The sequence below is a fragment of the Anabrus simplex genome, chromosome 10 (assembly GCF_040414725.1).
Source record: "Anabrus simplex isolate iqAnaSimp1 chromosome 10, ASM4041472v1, whole genome shotgun sequence".
NCBI classification, from domain to species: domain Eukaryota; kingdom Metazoa; phylum Arthropoda; class Insecta; order Orthoptera; family Tettigoniidae; genus Anabrus; species Anabrus simplex.
In genome coordinates, this window is record NC_090274.1 from 23,470,328 (window position 1) to 23,484,428 (window position 14,101).

Sequence of the window (14,101 nt, forward strand, 5' to 3'; positions counted from 1 at the left end):
CTTTGCTAGTTAAAATAAATCCTATCTATCTATCTACGCCATTATTATTATCTTAAGTTCCCTGCTATGGGACTCAGTAACTGCAGATTCAGTTCTGAAATATATTTAATAGTACGTGCAGTTTTCTCATTAGCTTTCACCATGATTTTAACCTACCTAGCTGCTAACAGTTTTCATTCCATACCCTGATGGGGTACGGCGGGCCTTCTAGAGGGTTACGACTCCAATCAGGCCAACAGATGTGTTGCAGCGATTTGAGGTGCAGAGGGGTGAGGGGTGCGAATCCATGTCTCATAATAATAATAATAATAATAATAATAATAATAATAATAATAATAATGGCGTACGGCCTCCGGAGAGGTCTGGTGCGAGGCTTTTTCTCGTAGACGGCCTATTAGGCAACCTGCATGTCTGTGAAGATGAGGGCCCTACCTAGGATTATTTCTAATGCTGAATACGCCACACACACACAACCAGCCCCCGAACCAACTGTCTCTGCATTCGCCTTAGTGAGGAGAATGGAAAACCACGAAAAGCCATTACCAGGGCAGCCGGCAGCCACCGCCTCCCAAATCCAGAGCTGTAGAGCCGAAGACAGTCCGCTCGATGTGATTTTTAATGCCCTTCTACCTCTTCAATTCAGTTTTACGTTAACTTCCACTGACGTATTACCGTATATAGCAGATGGTTTACCTGTAACTGCGCACATTAGATACAGTTCAAAAATTATTTAGGTCTACAGCAGTGAGATACAGCTTGTTTCGAAAATACACGGCATAATTTCTGGGTTGGATTCCTCACATACCGACCGACTCATTAGCTGAATGGTCAACGTTGAGGCCTTGGGTTCAGAGGGTCCCGGGTTCGATTCCCGGCCGGGACGCGGATTTTAATCGTGTTTAATTAATTCTTCTGGCTCGGGGACTGGGTGTTTGTGTTTGTTCCAACACTTCCCTCTTCATATTCAGACAACACACTACACTACCAACCACCACAGAACCACGCAGTAGTAATTACATCCTTCCAGATAAGGTGGGTCAGGAAGGGCATCTGGCCGCAAAACAGGGCCAAATCCACATGTACGACACAGTTTGCACCCGCGACCCCACAGGTGTGGGAAAAGCGGTAAAAGAAGATTACTCACATACCGAGAATGGAAAAGTGTATACGAACGTAGGTTCGGAAATGCGTACTTGCTTGGCCTCCACAATCACCTGATCTAAACCCGATGGACTTCTTTGTATGGGTTTGGCGTATGCGAATGCTGTGGAGGATGAAGCAACACTTCATGGCAGAACTGTAAGATCCTTTCAAACGGTACGTACATCACACATACTCGAGTGTGTTCGTAATTCTATTCTGTGATGCAGGCCGGGTCGGAGGTGTTCTGTGACTTCCTCTTCATTTATATTATGTGTGTTTAAGTGTCAGATCATCGCAGAAGTATTTCTGCCGACGTATTTTACTTCTTTTGAACAAGCAACACAGCGGGCTGTGCTATGTGATATCTCTTCCAAATAACCGACATCCACGACTTACGTTGCGTTTCGGACATCGTCTTCAAGTTGTCGCGTACAACTAGACACAATTTCACATTGCACCCTCATATATCGAAGTACCTAATTTTGACGCGAGTACGCTATAATATTGTAAGGAATTATTTCCTTCGCCACCAAAATATCGGTAAACATAAGCAGTGGTCATATATGTTATTGAATGTGGCGTCTGATAACGATGCACACCTACCTGTGGAAAGAATTGGAGCAAACTCAAGCATTGTAGACTACACATTCCACTCATGCGTAATTGTGGTTGCATATGCAGCACGGCGTATCTTGCCTCGTCTCGAGTTCGAATAATGCACGCGCCTAGTATCCAGATACGTGTACCTACAGTAGCCGTCAGATTCTGTACTTAAACCACTCATTCGTGTACCTACCAGTGCAAACAATGCCAGAATACTGCGTCAAAATAGACATCGGTAGAAATGAACGCCCTAGTCGCTTGTTGACACGTTTTTACGAAACGGAGAAGGTCTGTGGTTGGCTATTCGCATACTCAGTACAAACAACATTCAGCTCCAACTACGACACGCTGCTCGCCGCACAATGCGGGGACAACGCTCTCGACATTTTTCGCGAGAAATAGTGCCTGTGCTAGTCTCACCTCGTCTCAGACTGCCCATCACTACAAATACGTCAGCCTCGTGTCGGTAGATTTACTGGTACGCAAAAAACTGCCGCGGGACTAAATCCGGCACCTCGGCGTCTCCGAAAACCGTAAAAGTAGTTAGTCTTACGTATGAGCAAATATTATTATTATTATTATTATTAAGACATGACATTGCAATACTGTGAAGTAATAATAATGTTATTCGTTTTACGTCCCACTAACTACTTTACGGCTTTCGGAGACGCCGAGGTGCTGAAATTTAGTCCTGCAGGAATTCCAGTAAAACTACCGACTCGAGGCTGACGTATGTGAACATTTTCAAATACCACCGAAATGAGCCAGGATCGAACCTGTCAAGTTTGGGTCAGAAGGCCAGCACCTCAATCGTCTGAGCCACTCGACCCAGCATACTGTGAAGTAAGATCTCTTCGTTACCCAAGTCCTTAATTTTATTCATTACATAACCTCTTTTTTGTCTCATTTGGAGCTGGGTTGATAACAATGGAACTTATTTTAACATGGACATGTTTTTGGGCTGGGTCTATGTGGCATTAGTCATCAATTTCCCAACACCATTGTAGCTATGGCAACCAGTGTTCGTCTTTGTATACTAGGTCAGTAGCGACATTGCTATATACCACCACAAGTTCTTAATTACATGTTATATGGCATACAGCCCTAAAGTTGCTAATATTTTCAAAGTTGTTCATGAGAACAAGTACCATTTACTACCTATCGTACTTTGTAGTGAACTGTACGTCAATCTGAAGTCATAACCTGGTCAAGGGTTTCTCTTCTGGGGAGGGGGAACATACTGCTATGCTGACAATGCTTTTTTTTTTTTTTACCAGAGTGTATCTAAATAAAATAAAAAGCTGAGAAAATTAACTTTAAATTTAAATGTGATGTCCTTTGTTCTACAGATTTGAAACTTTCGAGTATTTATGCATAAACCTTGTACTTTTCATTGCTATTAAATGTATAATTATTTTTGGGGGAATTTTTTCCAAACCTCAAAATGGACATTAAAATTTTGGGGATTTTTTTCTGGTCTAACATATCTAAAAATGTTGCACTTTTAGAGAGACCAGGTACGGAAGTGTCACTGATAATTATTTCAGATTTCTACCTTTTATAGTTCTTTACCAGAGTGTATCTAAATAAAAAAAATTAAAAAAAGCTGAGAAAATTAACTTTAAATTTAAATGTGATGTCCTTCTTCTTTCTTCGAATGAACCAACTATGGACTATGAAGTTTAACCAAAATGGTTTTCAGCTAACAAGGGATTGGTTTTACGTTCTTACGAGCCTTCTCTTCCTAGCCCATACCTCCTCCATCTTCCAGCTTTTAGTTGTTTAGGTACTTCTGATCTCTTTGGTCTCTGCCCTTTCTTATGTTTAATCTGTGGGTCTTCCTTTAACATTTTATGGAAAGTTTGTCTGTTCTGGATATGGGATTCAGAGATGTTGAAGATTTGAAGATATTGTTTAACTTACTTGTACCACAGTGAAGATGTTTTCTTGCCGGAGCTAGATGACGTTTGTCAGTCTTGACTCGTTCACTCTCAAAGTGTCCATAGAATTGGAGGCATCTCTTGATGGTGTCCATTAGAGGTTTTTGCTTTACCGGTAGGTATAGATTTAGCCTTCCTCAAAATGTGAACTTCATATAATCACGTTTATTATTAAAGTTAATAGAAATTAATCATGTCATAATCGTGTAAATAATATCTTCATCATTTTCCTATTTTTTATTATTGCTCTTTATCATAATATTGTATTGTTTAGTAGTTGCAAGATGTTTTAGTTATAAGTCTATTTATTTTAATTTTGCACATGTAAATACTGTATTTTCTGGTTAGATGAAAGAGAGGGCCTAATGGCCTTAATATTGCCAGAAAAAATAAATCCACTGTATTGTATAGATCATTGTTGGGCCTGAGGTACCTTTCTACCTTTATTAAATAAATACATATAGTGGCTTTAATCTAGTTACACATTTATTTCTCTATGTTGATATGAGCCACGAAAACCTACGTTCATTAATAAAATAATTAGTTCATAAAAAGCCTCGATCTCTCTGGGGAGAACACATCTTTGCATTTACTACATGGACCCAAGATCTTTCTCAAGATAGTTCTTTCCCTTATCTTTAGTGTCTGAGTCTTTCTCCTTTGTTGGTTAGGGTTTCAGCAGCATAGAGGACCTCATGTCTGATTACAGCGTTAGAGTGTCATTCTATTAACTAAAAGTTTCTTTGAGGTATGTTCCAGTTTTGTTAATCTTGCATTAGAACATTACCAGATGGTCTTTACAAACAGCGTTTGGAACACTATTCCACATGAAAATCTCTCCACTACTACATACAGTATAGAACAGATTGGGAAAAGCTATCTTTAACTGACTTGACTACGCTGGAGAAAATAAAAGCAGCATAATTGAAAAGAGTGTTGGGAGTTTCGAGGACATCATCTTCTCATCTAATTTATGAACTGGCAAGAGAACAATTCTAGTTAGAAGATATACAGCTGAATCTGCCACTATCTGCTAATAATCTAGCAACTAAAGTGGTCCACAGAAGAAAACAAAAACTTCCAGAAATCCTTCAAGACTTCTACGCCACTGATGCAATGATACAGGAGATGGACGAAGGAAAACCAACCACTAAAATCTGTTTTTAAAAGACTCGAAATTCATGGCTCTCATCATAAACTATGAACTACGAAGAAATTTCATGAGCCAAATCTTGAGAGTATGTGTGTGTGTGTGCGCATTATGTGGAAAATACTGTGACAAATATCCAGTGATTGTGTAGGCCTACAAGAAAAAATTGGGCTGAATTACAGTTACCTGAGAAATCTTATACTCAATTATAATTAAAAATTACTTTCTTAACAAATAATCACTAAAATTACAATGCAAAATGCTTGTCTTCAGGAAATCAACTTTTTTTTTTTTTGCACGAATTTGTACAGTAAAATCTGCAAGGAAAAGAGATTCATTTTGTGTGGGTATTTTATTAGTAGGGCTCGGAAGTTGAGGAAAAAACCCTTTTTTCTTAAGCATCCAAAGATGAGGCCCAACAAATATGGCATTTTCTGGCTTATTGATCCTTTTTTTACCTTTTTATATGTCTTAATGGCTTTTTTTGAGACTTCATCTTCTTTCAATACATTTTTACTGCACATTCTCAATTCAAATCATGATTAATTTCATCCATCAACTCTGAAACATGTTTTCTCTGGTAAATAATTGAGCCATATCTAAAAACAGAGAAAATGAAATGAAATTATAAAACTAGTGCTTGGAAATACAAGAGGTAACAAATTATGTGCAAGATAAGTGAAATATTAAAAGGAGAAAATTTTGATGAGTGTTTCTGAAGGGGAAGATTCAAGTATGAACCCTTAACATAATATGTTGATGTGGAGAGAAGTTTCTCAATGTTTCGCAACGTGCTGTCTGGGAACCGAAGATCTTTTACTTCTAAGTGCCTGGAGATGATTGTGATATACTACAAGCCAACCGCTGTAAGGTTTCTGAATTCCAATTTCTGCAACCCTAGTGGGGTTAAGACAAATATGATTCCAGTTACACTAATTTCATTTTCATTCTCCAGGATGCACGTTTGCTGAATTCATTCCAGGTGGAAAAAAAGATTTCATTCTAAATTCTGCAAGTACTTTTTTTAAAAAAACAAACAACGAATTCCGTTTTTTAAATTATGCTATTCTATCAGTTCGGTTTCCGAAATGGCGTTGGTACACGTGAGGCACTGTTCTCATTAAATGTGTTGTTACAGAGGTGCAGAGATATGAATGTTGATGTCTATGCCTGTTTTATAGACTATAAAAAAGCTTTTGATTGTGTCAGGCACAATAAGCTGATAGAGATTCTGAGATCAACAGGTATTGACTCCAGTGACTTATGTATAATCAGTAACCTGTACTGGAATCAGTGTGCAAATGTCAAAACTGATCAAGGAACTTCAGAAACTGCTTCGATCAGGAAGGGCGTCCACCAGGGTTGTGTACTGTCACCTCTGTTATTTAACATTTACTCAGAGGTAATCTTTAAAGAAACATTGGAAGACTATGGTGGGATCAAAATTAACGGGAAAATCATCAACAACAGATATGCAGATGATACTGTTGTCATAGCTGATGACATGCCTGCCCTACAGTGCATGATAAACTCCTTAGTTCAGCACAGTGAAGAGTTTGGATTATGTGTTAACCCCTCAAAAACGAAACTGATGGTGTTCTCTACGAAGACAATTCGAACAAATCTCACAATAAAAGATAAAATAGTTGAGCAAGTGTCTTCTCTCAAATATCTGGGTACCATCTTGGATGACCAATGTAACTCCAAACGGGAGATAATATCTAGAATTGAGCAGGCCAGGAAACAATTCATTACCATGAAGAAATTCTTTGCGAGGTCAGATCACAGTCTCCAACTACGAATTCATATGATCCGCTGCTATATATTTTCTGTTCTCCTATATGGATGTGAAAGCTGGACTCTGGATCCAATCATAGATAAACGTATTGATGCCTTCGAAATGTTCCTGTATCGCCGTCACTTGCGGATATCCTGGGCATTGAAAATCCCAAATGCCGAGGTCCTTCGTCGGATGAAAAAGCAAAAAGAACTACTGCTCAACATAAAACAGAGGAAAACGCAATACCTAGGACATATCATGAGAGGTGAGAGGTATCAGTTATTACAGCTTATTACCGAAGGGAAGATATCTGTTGGGATTAGAAGAAATTCATGGCTGAAAGACCTTCGAAGATGGCACTGCTGTACTTCAGAAACGGCATTCCATTCTGCGCTGTCAAGATCAGAGCAAGTTATGTGGATCGCCAACCTCCGCCCGGAGACGGCGTCTTAAGAAGAAGATTCTAAAATATATATATTGTATGAAAGTAGTATTTCACTCAGACTATATTTTTGTGCTCTATGTTGCATATCAACAGAATTTTGCATTTTAAAACATATTTCTTCATTAAACATGTAGCCTACTTAATACTGGAATTATGAAAAAATTTGGATCGCATATTTACGTCCTTTTTGCCAGCTTTAGGTCCGTTTTTTGGGCAATTTACAGGTTTTCAAATTCTGACCTCTATTTATTAGCATAGAGACATTAAGTGTCTATCATCACCAAGTGAGAATAAACATGATAGCTAAGAACTTCGAAAAGGATCTTTTCCCATCATTTTTATTTTAACCCTCGAACCACAATGTGGGGTTGCCCTTGACCCTGTCATCCTAAGACCATCTCTATAAAAGCGCCAAATGGCATTAGCTTGCTATTATTCAGTTTTTGGACTTTATTCTTTATTTCCTGCAAGTCACTTGTGCCTTTGATTCACATACAACCCCACTGTGTGGTCTGTGTAACAGTGAGGTGTTAATGAGATTTTTTTCTTTACTTATCACATAAATGCCATATTTAATTGAATATCTATTATTTGAACATAATATGAGATATTGAAATGCAGAAATGGTCCGACTCGTTGGCTGAATGGTCAGCGTACTGGCCTTCGGTTCATAGGGTCCCAGGCTCGATTCCCAGCCTGGTTGGGGATTTTAATCGCTTCTGATTAATTCTTCTGGCTTGGGGACTGGGTGTGTGTCTCCGTCCCAACACTCTCCCCTTCATATTCACACAACACACTACACTACCAACCACCACAAAAGCACGCAAGAATGATTACATCCCTCCACAGACGGTTGGCACCAGGAAGGGCATCCGGCCGTAAAACAGGGCCAAATCCACATGAGCTACACAGTTCGCACCCGCGACCCCACAGGTGTACGAAAAGCGGTAGGAAAGAAGAAGACTGAAATGCAGAAATGGCGTGTTCAAATCGTGGTCTTTCGGAGGATGAAATTTCTAAACTTATGAAAAATGAAGTAGATAATGAAAAGACAGTGTACAGTGAGTTGACTGAGGAATACGAGAACGAAGGAGGTGATAGTGACAGTGAAGATGAACCAGCAAGAGTTGAAGATTCTAGGACAAGTTTGGAAGAGAATCCACTGATAACAAAAAACCTGTTTCTTGGAAGTAGTCACAGTCACAAATGGTTTACAAATATTTCCCATCAAGGTACAAAGAAAGAAATATATCCCACTACTGAGGACCCAATAATCAAGGATATACTATTTTGTGATGATATTCATCTGTAATAAAAGCAATTTGAAAATTATTTATTCACAAAGAGTTCTAATGAGTAACAGGGTAATTATGAAACCTATTTTACGAGCAAGTTAATTACCAAAAATATTATACTACCTGATATTAAATAGGATAAAACTATTTTAATGTTATACTTTGGATCGTCAAAAATAAGAAATAATATAACATTTCAATAGACATTTTTAATTAGTTGGCTAAATTATAATCCTTGCATGGGTCATCTGCAACCACAAAGTGTGGTTTGTGTCCGAATGTGGCAGGGTGTAATTCTAGAGTTAATAATGTGTGGCATTCCATACTCATAGTATGTAATGTGGTAACTTTTTATAGTATAATTTAGCATGTTAAAGTTTTAATTTTCATGTGTACAAGATACCATCAATTCTCGATACGCATATAAATTTTGAGAGGTCTTTAATGTGAAATGGAACTTTCATTGTAAACCATGCATGGATAGACAAGGTTTCAGACATATGACCTTAAGGCTGCCTACAGGCTGATGATGCCCTTAAGAAGGGGCAGATCATGTCCCTGAGAAGTTTATATAGTATTATGTAAATCTCAGCCACATATTGAACAGGTAGTGATAATAAATAAATTATTTTTGTGGTAATTTTTCTTAAGTGGTATGTTCCGAGCTGTCAATGGAGAGATAGCATAGAATGGCATTAGTAGATGAATAAGTTTGAGTGGTGTCTTTAAAAGTAGGAAAGATCACAATATGAAGATTAGAATTCAAGAGAACAAACTGGGGCAAATATTCGTTTATAGGAAGGGGAGTTAAGGATTGGAATAACTTACCAAGGGAGATGTTCAATAAATTTCCAAATTCTATGCAATTTTTTAAGAAAAGGCTGGGAAAACAACAGATAGGGCATCTGCCACTGGGCGACTGCCCTAAATGCATATCAGTAGTGATTGATTAATTCCCAACTCTGAAAATAAGCGTTTGTAGCAAGAGTCAGATTGGTGGTCTATTATAGCAAAGACTGAATTTTCATAATTTGTACCTGCACATTTGTGCACAATACTGTATATTTATTAGTTTCAACAGACTGAAAAACTCCAAAGATACTATATATATTATTAACTAAGTCAAAACAAAAACAAAACTTAGTTGGATCCACCAACCTGCAAAAACTTCAAAGTGCTGCTAAAACATGGTGCCAGAACTATAGGTTTGAGAACAACCATTCAAAAGAAATGCCAGAGTTCAGGAAAGGGGGAAAGGTACCCATCGAAACAGAGATAAACATTTTCAATAACACTGAAAATGAATTCAAATACTTTGACGTTATCCTACAACCCTGTGGCAATGGCTTCACAAAATATGTGAAATGAAAATCCACAGACTGTTTCCAGTCATTCGACCGGGTCAGGAATGGAGCCCCCATCTGGCGGCAAGGATAGGAACTGTGCTGGTTGCCGAAGCCTGGCACACTCCTCGGGAGCAATGATTAATGACTGACAGACGAAATGAAATTATATTGGAGCGTGTTGCTGGAATGAAATATGACAGGGAAAACCAGAATACCCGGAGAAAAACTTGTCCGGACCCTGCTTTGTCCAGCACAAATCTCACATGGAGTGACCAGGGTTTGAACCACGGACCCCAGCGGCGAGAGGCCGGAGCGCTGCCGCCTGAGCCACGGAGTCTCTCACAAAATATGTAACACACAATATTAATAATTAATGTCCGCTGTTTGGCTGAATGGTCAACAAAGTGGTCTATGGCTCAGAGGACCCTGGGTTTGATCCCCGCCAAGGATGGGGATTGTAATCTTAAATTATTTATTCCATTGGCTCAGGGACTGGGTGTTTGTTCTGTCCCCAATATCCCTGCAACTCTCAACACTATCCTCCACCACACTACCACACAGTTTCCTGTACACAGCAGACACTGCCCACCCTCACTGGAGGGTCTGCCTTACAAGGGCTGCACATGGCTAGCAATGTCCACACAAAATTATATTAATTAACTGATTAATTATTAAACATCCCCATGAGGAGGCTGCCATAAGTACATAGCATATTGATTACAAAATATTATATTTGAAAGCCAATGGTGAAATTGATAAAATTAATAGTAATACAGATACTGATTAGGTTGACCTTAATAAAGTATATTGTAACTCAAAATTAGTCCGGCCCGCAGTGTAGGGGGCAACGCGCCCGCCTGTCACCCAGCGGCCCCGGGTTCAATTCTAGGCCGGGTCAGGGATATTTAATTGCAATTAATATCCCTGGCCTGGGTGTTTGTGTCGTCCCTAACGTTCCTTGCCTCACATTCAACACTCTACACTTCCGCAATTCCACTTACTCGCAGGTTCTTCTCAAAAATGGTGAAAGCAGTGGCAAAAGATCTTCATAGGTCGATGCCAGGAACAAATATCATTTAAAAAATAAAAAAGAACATACCTCAAAATTGGAGACCATGTCACTGAAGAGATCAAGGTACAGAAATGTGAGGAACAAGGTTGTATCCTTTCTCCAATCCTTTTTAACTTAAACTTTTTTTAAAAAAATTTATTCCAGCTCTATGGCTAAGTGGTTTGCATGCTGGCCTTTGGTCACAGGGGTTCCGGGTTCGATTCCCGGAAGGGTTGGTAATTTGAACCATAATTGGTTAATTCCGCTGGCATGAGGGCTGGGTGTATGTGTTGTCTTCATAATTTCATCCTCATCACGACACGCAGGTCGCCTACGGGCATCAAATCGAAAGACCTGCATGTGGCGAGCGGAACTTGTCCTCGGACACTCCTGGCACTATAGTTCAGTTCTTAAGAGATTAGACTTGACATTTGAACGCTGCCTTTTGGCGGAGGCTAAGTGAATTAATCAACAGCCAATCACTCCAACAGAGTGCATTTAAACTCTAGTTCCGGTTACCAGCGTTGTAAATCTGTTGTTTACTATAACCACGTGCTATCAGCTGTGTATTGTATTGCACTCAGTTCTTTTCGCGGTCTTTGTCACTTCACTCGGTCATTCTTGACAAAGTACCAACAATGGCCACTAGAAATAATGAGTTGATCGAGTGGTTGAAGGAGCACAATATTTCGGTTCGCGATGACATGACGAAGGTGGGGGGGGTCTTATGCATCTCGTGAAACAAAACAAGCCCTAGTACCCAGTTTACGTGGTGGATGAAATAGCCAGGAGGCATGGGCACAAAGTTGTTCGCCTTCCACAATACCCTTGCCATTTCAACGCCATAGAACCAACTTAAGCTCGAGTGAAGGAATATGTAACTGCGTATAACCGATTCTCCACAGCTTCTTTGGGAAGTTGTAGGCCATAAGTGCGAAGACTGGAGCAAGGTTGAATTTAGTCCCGCAGGAGTTCTTTTACGTGCCGGTAAATGTACCGGCATGAGGCCGACATATTTGAGCACCTTCAAATACCCCCGGAATGAGCCAGGATCGAACCTGCCAAGTTGGGGTCAGAAGGCCAGCACCTCAACTGTTCTGAGCCACTCAGCCCGGCAACTCCACCTTTACAATGCCGTACAATGTTATTCCTTTTTATTTTATTTTAAAAAGGGATATGTTTCGTCTCTTTCATGCGAGACCTCTGCAGCCTAAATAATAATTAAAAAACACATTGATATTCTTGGTCACACTAAAACTATGAGTTATCCATAAATTTTTACGAGTCAAAATCACTCATTCAAAGTAATAAACTTCATTGTTAGGTTCCGTATTGAGTTAAGACTATGCTTAAAGTAAATACAAAATTTTAATATTCCACCTTCTCAATACTAAAAAATCATTTGATGTTTTACAAAAACATTACAATGATATTAATAGGTACTAGTTTCGGTCCACTGTGGACCATCATCAGCCTAGCCAAATTACAACAGAAAAAAAAAAAAGTGGAGATATGAGAGAGGATCTAGAAGGATGGGATGGTGGTGAAATGACAGACAAAAGTGAAAAACCGTATATGCGAATTATGATGAAAGAAACAGAAGTCTTCACATTGACAAGTAAAATCTTTGTGAAGTCACGTAAAAAACTCTTGATGAGATAGTCTCTGGTTGACAGTTACTCCTGTGTTGCACAATTAAAATTTATAACTAAGTATATGCTTCTAGAAAGTTCTAGATGTGAGTTCCACTTTAGCGTAGAGGGAAGAGTTGTCCGATGAGACCAGCATAAGATTAAAAGTTGACAAAGTTGGACATGTTCTATGGTGGAATGAAAAGCTTGCTGTGTTAAACAGAAGTAGTCTCAGTTCAATCGGAACCCCAATGAACCTTGTGCTGCGTGGAACGAACTTGCTGTATTGAATGCAACTTTTAGTATTGAGAAGGTGGAATATTAAAAATTTTGTATTTACTTTAAGCACAAAATCACTCAGTCTATCATTTGCGGAGAGTTAAAAACCAGTTCATGTTGTTAAAATATTTTGTGTCATAGGAACAAATTGCTAGATGATCGAAGTTCCATTAAGTTTTGATTCTCAAAATAAAAAATCGATGTGAAGATCACTATGTTCTAAAAGTAGGAATGATATCTTGATTAAGATAATGTCGTCTCAAGTTTATGGAAGCTTGAGTGCATATGCATAGCTGCCAACTTTTAGAAATCAAAAATAGGAAAACACTAATTCTTGAATTTCATCACATATATTGCGCCACGGTCTAAGTGAAAAAAGGACAGGATAAAAGGCATACATATCTACAGTTAAAATGCGAATTGACCATTAAATTTAAAAGCTTAAATTAAAAAACAAAAAAATGTTTACAAGAAAATGTACCTAATCATTCTCATTTATGACACATACATACGAATAATACAGTCGAACCTCCATTAATCAAATTTTCAGTATCTCGAAGTAACTTAAATTTTCCGGCCGTTTGTCCTATTTTTCATGTGTATTTATTTCTCTACTCTCGAAATTCGGTTACAAGAATTTCTTGATTTCTTGAAGCAAACATTTCCAACCTTGAAGCAAAAAATACTCTAACTCAAATTTTGTGCAACATTAACTGTGCAATACGGCATTTGTGGTTTGTGAGGAACAGCTAACAAGTAAAGAAAGGGTTACAGTGAAGCTGGAAACTAATATGACGGGGACCGAAAAACTTGAACTTCTAGTGATCGGCAAAACCTCGCTGTTTCTCGGATGTCAATTAATTACAGATCACGCACGAAAGCAGCCCCAGAAGTTGCGGATGACAAGCTTCGTGCGTGGTGGTATTGACGAGAAGTTACAACGTAAAGGGAGAAACAAACAGAAGAGACTAAGGTGTTAACGGAGCTATGTTTCTTGTTTCACTACGGTACGTACTGTATACCGTCTTCTAAAAAGTTACTATAATAAGCGTTACAATCGAATTGATGCCATAAAATAAGAGTTTCTTTGTATATTTTTAAGTACCGTTAAACATAATGTATTCAGTAAAAGTCCGTAGATACATATGATTCAATTATGTGCCATACATGCTTCATGACGATATTCTCTATATCTCGAAATTTCGATAACTCGAAATAAAATTTATCTTCCGAGGTGATTCACATAACAGTTTACTTTGTTAGAATGTAAAATGAATGGAAATTTAACTTTATAGGCATCACTGAACACTTGGAGATAATGTTTATGTTTTTTGGCCATAACATGAAGAGAAAATACCAGAAACTGTCACCGACACAACTCCCTGAAATACATTGAACTCATTAAAACATTAAAATTATGAAGTAAGAATAAACAAAC